This window comes from Drosophila miranda (assembly GCF_003369915.1).
Source record: "Drosophila miranda strain MSH22 chromosome Y unlocalized genomic scaffold, D.miranda_PacBio2.1 Contig_Y2_pilon, whole genome shotgun sequence".
Taxonomy (NCBI): domain Eukaryota; kingdom Metazoa; phylum Arthropoda; class Insecta; order Diptera; family Drosophilidae; genus Drosophila; species Drosophila miranda.
The window spans coordinates 29,625,066-29,635,812 of NW_022881614.1; the positions used below are offsets into that span (position 1 = coordinate 29,625,066).

At 49.8% G+C, this 10,747-nt stretch overlaps 1 pseudogene; it reads left to right on the plus strand.

The window, feature by feature from the left end:
* Positions 1–2,338: 2,338 nt before the first annotated feature.
* LOC117193565 lies at positions 2,339–7,227 on the plus strand (annotated as a pseudogene).
* Positions 7,228–10,747: the final 3,520 nt, after the last annotated feature.

Below are 10,747 nucleotides of genomic sequence, written 5' to 3' on the forward strand. Positions count from 1 at the left end.
GAGATACTCGTACAATAGTTCGCTCTTGGTGGCCTGCCACCGGGGCAGATAAGAGCCTGAGCATTCAACTCGTTCTGGGATTGGTCCTTATCTGCAGTCAAGTTCTGTATTTGATGGGACATGAATGAATCGCTCTTCCTAAATGGAGATAGCATGTCTGAGAACATAATTAGGTATTGAAAGATCTTTCTGAAGAAGTTCAGAGTACGAGCATTTCTAGATTGTTTATTTTTTATTAAATTGCATAAATTGAATTTAAATATAGGGAAAATTCATAACGTTTCCATTAAAGTAAAGTTGAACTAAGTTATCTGATAAATACAGCAAATAGTGTCCCACATGCAGGTATTTTCTGAAAACAAAAGTGTCCTCCAGCATTCAGAGAGAACTGACTTAAACCTCACACTCACACGAATGCGGCTACGATTACTCTTTCTCTTTCACACACGGTAAGGGTGTATTCATCTGCGGTAGAATATCTGCTGTGTTGCTGCTATTTTTACTACCAAGCACACACACACCCTGAGAGGGAAAACAAGTTGAACAAGTTTCCGACACCTCAACAGCAGCCGAAATGAAACAATGCCTATGTGCTGGCTCTGGGCCGGTAGTGAAACGAGCTCTGTTCCCTGTTCCCCGGCGATGGATGGCAGTTGGGAGTTGGAATGGGGCTTGGACTTGAACATGGGAGAGCTCCTGCTGCCTTCGACACTATTAAGTGTGCCTTTGAAGATTTGTTGCCAGCAGCAGGAGCAGGAGCAGTAGCAGGACTCAGACTTGGGGGCCGAAAAAAGTCTTTCGGACATGTGTGTGTCCGGTCTGCGCGCTCCTGCTACTTCTAATGAAAAAGTTCTTATGAATAATAAATACATTAAAGAAAGTTCCATTCACAAACAAAAGTTTTGTTTTTGGGGCACACACTGGAATGTTTTAGGGACAGGGAAGCATTTATAAATATTGCATTTTGCGTAGAAAACTCCAAAGGTGGCAAGTGATTCATTCGACACTCGACGAGTTCTGCAGGCGGCCTTGGCCTTGGCCTTACCCCTGCCCCTGCCATGCCCCACACACCGCACACTGCGACGGGGCTATCCTAAGTATCCGTAACGTCTAAACATTCACTGCAGTCACGGCTTGGCTTCGGCTTGTCTAAACAATCGCACACTAAAAATAGCGGCAGCACTCGTGCACTTTCAACTGCATTCAAAATGTATCTCCGAGTGCGTTCTGCGTATCTGCCGATGGGCGAGACCGAGGGTGAGTCTGGTGCCAGAGTCGGAGCCTGTGGCTGTTGAAATGTGTTAAACATCTTTTGGCGTTGACAAAATCGCATGGCAGGCGCTGTTCGAATATCTCCAGTTCCAGCTGCAGCTGCGGCAATTATAAGATGCAGTGCGATGGGAAAGTATCTGACGGATATGCAAGCGGCGTGTGCTGTTGCTGCTGGCGTGCTGGCGGCGCGTGTGTGAGTTGAAAGTAACAATAACATACCCAAATGGTGGGATGGGTGGGTGGAGGAGAATGACAGAGAGAGAGAGAGAGAGAGAGAGAGAGAGAGAGGGAGAGTATCTGGCACTGTCAAAGAGAAGAGAGGGAGAGAGTGACTTCTAACGTGCATTTTTCCGTACAAAAGTGGGTGTTCGCTGTCTGTAGCTATTGTAATGATTTTAGAGTGTATCTTTAAAAGTCAGGAGTTTAAATAATTTACAATTATATTACATATGTATTTGCAAATAATTATTTCTGTGGCTTTTCCAGAGTCTGTATTCCATCTCTGGCATTGCCTTCCTGATTATTTATCCAAAAATGGAAATTAAAATGCACTTTCATCATCTGAAGATTCCTTTGGTATTGAAACTCTTTAAATATTTTATTATTTGTTTGTCCGATAATAATTATTTACTGATATAAATCTGTTCTATTTTGAAAAAATTCAAAGAGAATTTCCACTCAAAATTTTCAATCTCTTTGCACTCAATCTCTCTCTTTTTGAGCTCTCTCTCTTGACGGCCCACTAGCGCCCATTGGCCCCGCGGTGGCGCCAAATGGTACTAAAACTAACGAGAGAGAGCGAAAGAGAGTGAGTGAAAGAGCAAACCCGAAGCAACCATCACACGAGCACGAGCACATGCGTCCGAACATCGGGCGGAAAAGACTCGTTTGAAACGAGTCGAATCGGCTGTTTTGTACCAAGTTCCACTCGTTCGAAGCCTGAAATTGAGTCTCTCTCGGCAGCACTGGGGCTGTTTTCGGCTTCTCTCGGCTCTCTATCGCTCTTTTTCTTTTATTCAATCTTTCAGCCAATATTTCAAGAGTAAAAACTTATACGCTAAAAATGAACACTTCTCGAATTCTCGACGAGGCAAGGTCGTTACACGCGCTTCTGAACTTTTGAACTGCGCGGTTGCTGCCGCGCGTCGTCAACGAAACGTACGGACGTGGTGTGGCCCAAACGCCCAAGCGCTCAAACGCCCAAATTGAATTCAATTCGAAAAATCCACAAAAATGAGAAACAGCATTTAAGAGCAGTGCCAGTGAGAATTTCCATCGGAAATTGAATAATACGAAAACCAATACAAATACACGAAAATATCCAAGAGAAATGTGCGAACAGTGAAACAAGAAACCAGTGAAGAAGTAGAGAAAACCAGAGAAAACCCCAAAATTCCCATTAAAATGTCAATTCGCGGTGACAACTCTGCCAGTGCCATGCTGGGCGGAGGCGCTGGCTCCGCCTCCGTCTCGCTCTCGGGCGACTATTCCTCGCTCCTGTCGGCCGCCATGCCACCCGCATCAGCCGACGACTCCTCGCCAGCAGCGCCCGCCCACAGCGGACCAAGCAACCAGTGCTCGTGGACGTACAATGGCACCAGCTCCGTGCACTGTGCCCTGCGGCTGATCGAGCGCCAGCCGGGTCTGGTTCTCCAGGGAGCCGATGGCAGCAGCCAGCTGACGATTCAGTGCAGCGACCTCTACCTCTTCGAGTCCACACTCCCGGTGGCGGTGTTCGCCCGCCTGCAGACGATGGAGACGTTGCGCCTGGAGGCGTGCAAGCTTCTGCAGCTGCCCAACAACGCCTTCGAGGGCCTGGGCACTCTCAAGACGCTGCGTCTGAGCAGCCACAACGCCGAATGGGGTCCGGCCAGGGCGCTGGAGCTCTATCCGGACTCGCTGAACGGCCTGAAGCAGCTCACGGAGCTGGACATGAGTGACAACAACCTGAGGGTTCTGCCCGCGGGCTTCTTGTGCCCCGTGGGAAACCTGCAGGCGCTCAACCTGACCCACAACCGCATCCGCACCGCTGAGCAGCTGGGATTCGCGGACATGAACTGCAGCGGGGGCAGCGAGCTGCAACTGTTGGACGCCAGCCACAACGAGATGCGCTCCATCACGGAGAGCTGGGGCATCTCGCGGCTGCGACGGCTGCAACATATCAACCTGCAGCACAACAACATCTCGGAGCTGTCGGGGGAGGCGCTGGCGGGGCTCGCCTCACTGCGGATCGTGAACCTAAGCAACAACCACCTGGAGACGCTGCCCGAGGGCCTGTTTGCCGGCTCCAAGGAGCTGCGCGAGATCCATCTGCAGCACAACGAGATGTACGAGCTGCCCAAGGGGCTGTTCCACCGGCTGGAACAGCTGCTGGTGGTAGACCTGTCGGGCAACCAGCTGACCTCCAACCACGTGGACAACACGACCTTTGCGGGACTGATCCGCCTCATCGTGCTCAATCTGGCGCACAACGCCCTCACCCGGATCGACTACCGCACCTTCAAGGATCCTCAATCTGCGCAACAGCTCCATCGGCCACATTGAGGACAACGCCTTCCTGCCGCTCTACAACCTGCACACCCTGAACATGGCCGAGAACCGCCTCCACACGCTGGACGACAAGCTGTTCAACGGCCTCTACGTGCTCTCGAAGCTCACGCTGAACAACAACCTCATCAGCGTGGTGGAGCAGGCCGTGTTCAAGAACTGCTCCGACCTGAAGGAACTGGACCTCAGCTCGAACCAGCTGAACGAGGTGCCGCGCGCCGTCCAGGACCTGGCCATGCTCAGAACCCTCGACCTGGGCGAGAACCAGATCAGGACGTTCGATAACCAGAACTTCAAGAACCTGCACCAGCTGACGGGGCTGCGGCTGATCGATAACCAGATCGGCAACATCACAGTGCGCATGTTTCAGGACCTACCCCGGCTGAGCGTGCTCAACCTGGCTAAGAACCGCATCCAGAGCATTGAGCGCGGCTCCTTCGACAAGAACTTCGAGCTGGAGGCCATCCGGCTGGACAGGAACATCCTCTCGGAAATAAACGGGGTATTCGCGACGCTGGTGTCCCTGCTCTGGCTGAATCTCTCGGAGAACCACCTGGTGTGGTTCGACTACGCCTTTATCCCGTCGAACCTCAAGTGGCTGGACATCCACGGCAACTACATCGAGGCCCTGCGCAACTACTACAAGCTGCAGGAGGAGATCCGGGTGAAGACGCTAGACGCCTCACACAACCGCATCACGGAGATCGGCCCCATGTCCATACCGAACACCATCGAGCTGCTGTTCATCAACAACAACCTGATCGGTAACGTCCAACCCAACGCCTTCGTGGACAAGGCCAACCTGGCCCGCGTCGACCTCTACGCCAATCAGCTTAGTAAGCTGCAGCTACAGCAGCTCCGCGTGGCGCCCGTGGTGGCACCGAAAGCCCTGCCCGAGTTCTACCTGCGCGGCAATCCCTTCGAGTGCGACTGCACCATGGACTGGCTGCAGCGGATCAACAACCTGACCACCCGGCAGCATCCCCGAGTGATGGACATGCCCAACATCGAGTGCGTGATGCCGCACGCCCGCGGCGCTGCAGTGCGTCCGCTGAGCGCCCTGAAGCCCCAGGACTTCCTCTGCCGCTACGAGTCGCACTGCTTTGCGCTGTGCCACTGCTGCGACTTCGACGCCTGCGATTGCGAGATGACCTGCCCCCATAACTGCACGTGCTACCACGACCAGATCTGGTCCAACAACGTGGTCGACTGCGGGGGCCAGCAGACCATGGAGCTGCCGCGCCGCGTCCCCATGGACTCGAGCATCGTCTATCTGGACGGCAACAACTTCCCGGTGCTCAAGAACCACGCCTTCATCGGCAGGAAGAACCTCAAGGCCTTGTACGTCAACGGGAGCCAGGTGGCGGCCATCCAGAACCGCACCTTCGCCAGCCTGACGTCGCTGCAGATCCTCCAGCTGGCGGACAACCGGCTCCAGACGCTGCACGGCTACGAGTTCGAGCAGCTCTCCTCGCTGCGGGAGCTCTACCTGCAGAACAACCTGCTGGCCACCATTGAGAACGCCACCCTGTCACCCCTGGTCTCGCTGGAGCTGCTCCGCATCGATGGAAACCGGCTGGTGACGCTGCCCATCTGGCAGCTGCACGCCACTCACTTCGGCAGGCGCCTTAGGTCCATCGCCTTGGGACGGAATCAGTGGAGCTGTCGCTGCCAGTTCCTCCAGGCCCTGACCTCGTACGTGGAGGAGAATGCGCTGATTGTCCAGGATGCCCAGGACATCTACTGCATGGCGGCGCACAACACGGCTGGCTACGACGACGCGTCCTACGACAGCAGATCCTCCGAGGGATACCTGCAGAAGCGGGAACTGGACTTCAATTCGACGGGAGCCGCCTGCACGGACTACTACTCGGGTGGATCGATGCTGCAGCACGGGATTCCCGAGTCGTACATTCCCCTCCTGGCCGCCGCCCTGGCTCTGGTCTTCCTCCTAGTCGTCATCATCATCGTCTTCATCTTCCGGGAGTCGCTCCGGATCTGGCTGTTCGCCCACTACGGCGTCCGAGTCTTTGGCCCGCGCTGCGAGGAGTCCAAGAAGCTCTACGACGCCGTGCTCCTGAACTCGGCCAAGGACTCGGAGTTCGTGTGCCAGCACCTGGCCTCCGAGCTGGAGACGGGCCGCCGCTGCGTGTCTGCCTACCGCACCGTGACCTTGCCCACGATGCCACCCACTACCAGCTACTGGAGGCCACACGGGTCTCCCGTCGTGTCGTGATCCTGCTGACCCGTAACTTCCTGCAGACGGAGTGGTCACGTTGCGAGCTGCGCCGCTCGGTCCACGACGCCCTCAGGGGACGCCCTCAGAAGCTGGTGATCATCGAGGAGCCGGAGGTGGCCTTCGAGGCGGAGAGCGACATCGAGCTGCTGCCCTACCTGAAGACCTCGGCCGTGCACCGTATCCGGCGCTCGGACCGCCACTTTTGGGAGAAGCTGCGCTATGCCCTGCCCGCCGACTATCCCACCTATCGCGGCAACAACTACACGCTGGACCACAACCACGAGCGTGTCAAGCAGCCCGCCAGCCCAGGCCTACTGTACCGCCAGGCCCCGCCACCCGCCTACTGCGGCCCAGCAGAGGGAGGCGCCCCCAGCGCAGCCACAGCTCCAGCCGAGCAGAGCTATTCCACGGCCACCACTGCCACCCCCAGTCCCAGGCCCCAGCGACGCGGAGATCACCACGGAGGAGTCTCTGGCTCTGGGGCGGCTGCCGCACCGCACGGCCATCACTTGCACGCCCAGTACTACCAGCACCACGACATGCGGCCGCCCTCGGAGCACATCTATTCCAGCATCGCCTCGGACTACTCGACGCTGGACAACGCTGGCCCCGTTGTCTCGTTGGAGGGGACCCCCAGGGCCCAGACCTGGCGCCCCAAGCAGCAACAGCAACAGCAGCCGGGCTTGCAGTCTGGCCCATCCTCAGTGGGTCATGTGGCCACAATGGGACCCAGTGGCAAGACCCCACCCCAGCAGCAACAGCAGCAAGGTCCACATGTCCAGGCGTATCTCGTCTAGAGAGAAGCAGCAAGAGAGGGAGAATAAGAGTAAGAGGATACAGAATGTGGCATTCTGAGAGAGTGACAGTGATTTCTTTAGGGACTGGTTCCTTTGCATAATTTTAATTACTAAAAGTTAAGCTAAGAGATTAGAAGGAGGGGAGCATGAGCACTGAGAAGGAAGGAAGGAAGGGAGGGAGAGCAGATGAAGAGAAACTATCCTGAGATTTTAATGTTAGACCCATCCTGTAGTGTACCAGAGTTTAAATATATATATATGTAAACAGATATATAGGCCCTTGATATCAGCAGATGACTATGACGGAACTTAAGGACGGCGTACAAATAGGGTTGGTCGTGTGCACTCTTGCTAGGCTCGGGTCTAGCTCGCCTGATGGTCGGGGTTCTTTCTAACCTAATTGTACTATCGTACTCCACTACATTTAAATAGTGCACTTTACGGGAAACTATAAGTGATTATACAAAAACAAAGTAAACTGAAATACTGATAGCGCCGACACGCCAAATAAAAGCCCTACTGAACCATTTCCATTTAGAGAGAACCTAGGTGTTGATTGCCCCTCTCTTCTGTACCCACCCTACCATGACAATGCGTTCGAGTTCTTGCCTTGTCCCTTGATGAATCCTTTACTAAGATTTACCACATTTTATAAGATCCTGGCACGGATACTCGACAGACCATTTTTATGATTTTAAAGATTCATTTCAATTCAAAACGATTCATTTTTTAATATAATGGGAGACTTCAATTTCAATATTCATTACGTTGCAGTTGTAGAAACACAACAATTGACTTAGGTTCTAATTTGTGGGTAATATTCCCTTAATCCTAATTATCATATAAGTTTAGTTATAAATTCATTATTTTAAAGCATGAAAATCATAAGGGTATAGATATATATATATATATATAAACGAGAGAATAAGAATCGAAATCGTAAACAAAAGCTAGATCAGACTGGGGTGCATTATACACACTGAGCAGACGGGTTTGAATCATTATACGTTGTATGCATATCTACACTTTCAAGCCAATAGCTCTTTTGACCAAACTACTTTTCGCTGTACATAATTACTCACTCCGGCGTTATTGTCTTACGCTGATCGTTGGGCCCAATGATGTCGTAGATGTTGACCGCAGCTGTTTAAAATATGGAAATCATAAATATATAATGCATACAATACAATTACGCTACAAACACCGTCGCATAGTCATCAGCCAGTTGTTTTGGTTTTCATAATACAGACAGAAATTTAATTGTTATGCTCTATCGCGAAAATTGAACCAAAAAGTAACAAACGAAAGACAATTTAGTGTGCATATGCACATATTTATGTAGATATGTACGCGCGTAACATCAAAGAGGGGTGTTAATAAAGTTTCAGTTACATTACGTTAAACTGCTGGTGTTATGCGTTGGAACTTGATAATGAATTAAATGTAAATTGGACAAAACTCGATCCCGTGCGGCTGCTTTGTAGACTCTTGTCCGCCTGAAGTTGGTTAGAGGTCAACAGGTGCGATGTATATGGTTCCTGGCCGTGCTGACGAATCTTTTGCCAAGCCTATATTTAGTTATTTATGACTGAGCAGCACTAAATATTCTTGGCGATTGAGGCTGATCTGGTTCACTTGGATCTTTGGAGATTCTGAACTCGGTGGTAATATAAGATCCAGAAAAGATGAATTATGGTTGGAGTTGGAGAGACCTCGACAACTGTACGCGTAAGCCAGCTCCCAGGGTAGTCTTCTCGAGACTATACCGCGATGGGGCAGCTTAGGTACACTTCCCTGCAACATAGGTTATGTCAGCACGTGCACGGCATTAATATGAAAACATATCTTTTTTCCCCAAATATATCTGCACTAAATTCTTCTTATTCACTGACCACTGGACTGTACGGCACTTGTAATTATATGCTTACAGCATATATATGTGGAAATATATATATTTTCCGGACAGCACTATATATATATGTGTGCACTGTGTATGTTGCTCGCACTCGGGAATTATCACGTCTTTACAGATCGATCAACTTTCTTCTTTTGTTCAAAGCAGTAATAGACGATGGACTGAGTAGCCTGTGCAGCAGAGCTTTTGAGCTTTTTACTAACTGTGCAATCGTATGATCTAGAACATTCGAGCAGCATTAGACGATCGTCTAATGCACAGCATAGCTTAACTGTGCAATCGTACGATTGCCGTCTATGCTTCCCACTGTCCGTCGCTTGCATGTGTGCGTGGGCGTTCGGACTTAAGAGCGGCTAAAGCTTTGATCCAACCTTAAGAGCGGCTAAAGCTTGATCATTTGAAAGATCACTAGGGGGTCTCACGAGACGAAAGAAGATAACCAATTCCCTATATTTTTGTGCTGGCTACTAAAATCCACATACCGAAAACCCCCAGAAAACAAGCTGCAGGAAGCGCCTACAAATACTTTGTTTATCCAGTGTAAAGTCATTTTAGATGCACTAAACAAGCATACGAGTACTCGTAGACATAGGCACACAATGCACACAGATACAGCTACAAGATACAGATACAAGATACAGCTGCTTTTAGTAGCGGAGGAGAGCCAAGCAGGGAATGCAGTGGTAATGGGAGTGTGTGTATTCGCAGAGGGCGAGGGGAAACTATGTTAGCACAATGCCATTTCAAAGTTTTCAAAGTTTGCTACAGCAAAAGAAAGTTTTCCCCCACACGACTCCAGCCCGGGCTTTCATTTGCTTAGCGCTAAGAATGGCTCTGGAGAATTCCGGATAACTTTTTAATATGGTTTTAATCAGTTGAACCGAACTATTTGGCATCCGAGGCACAGAGATTCATGCTCTCGGCTGAACTTTGGAGAGCCCTTAAAGATTAGAACTAAATTGATTGTTCCGAAAAGTGTCTCTCTGCACGCCCAACCCCTCAGTACGAGTAGTGTCTAGCGTATCGATTTGTAAATAGCTCCCACTACCATAAACAGCATTCATTAAATACTGATAGATATACACACATAAATACATAGATACAGGCTCGATGCATTTGCAGATATGTAACCATAACCGTATCCGTATCCGTATACGTAACCGAAACCGTAAACTTATAGCGATAATTCAGCAACCACATTCGAGTGCACAGGTATGATTCGTTCGAATAATGCACAGCAGCAGCCGAAGGCTCAGAGATCAGTAAATCGGTAAACGGAATCGGTGTGGTTGCATGTGTATAAAGCATTCATAATTACTTAGCTAGCAAACCGAAAGGAGGACTCATGAATCTCGAAGCTCGAAGCTCGAAACTCGAATCTCGAGTGGTTAACTACAATATACCAATACGCAGAGACAGGCAGGCGGGCAGACAGACACAAGCTCATTTTAAACACTACGCTTACCAAACACTAACGATGAATGTAATGCAACTTTTGCCCCATGGCGTATACACAATATTCATACCTACATTCATAAAATACATAGAGATACATACATATATGTAGTATGTATTATTTAGTGAATATATATATATATATAAATGTGCGTGACTGTGTAAAGTAAAACTGATATTAGCGAACTGCATGAGGTTTGCTCCATATATACCATATACATACAGCATGTCACATACATACGATATATATATATCTATATCTATATATAGAATACCCGAAAAAATGTTTAACAACTGCCTAAAAAACATATGAGCTTTTATTTCTGATTGAAAAACTCGCCTACTCGTCATAAGTTAAGCAAAAATCAGTTGAAAACTATCGTCAGAGTTGGAGATACAAAGAGGGTTCCTTGCGGAACTCCTACGGAACGGACGGAAGGACGGACAAACACTTGTACCAGTATGAAAGCCCAAAACTGTTATTTATTTTTATCATTTTGTAATATACCGCGATAAGTTGTA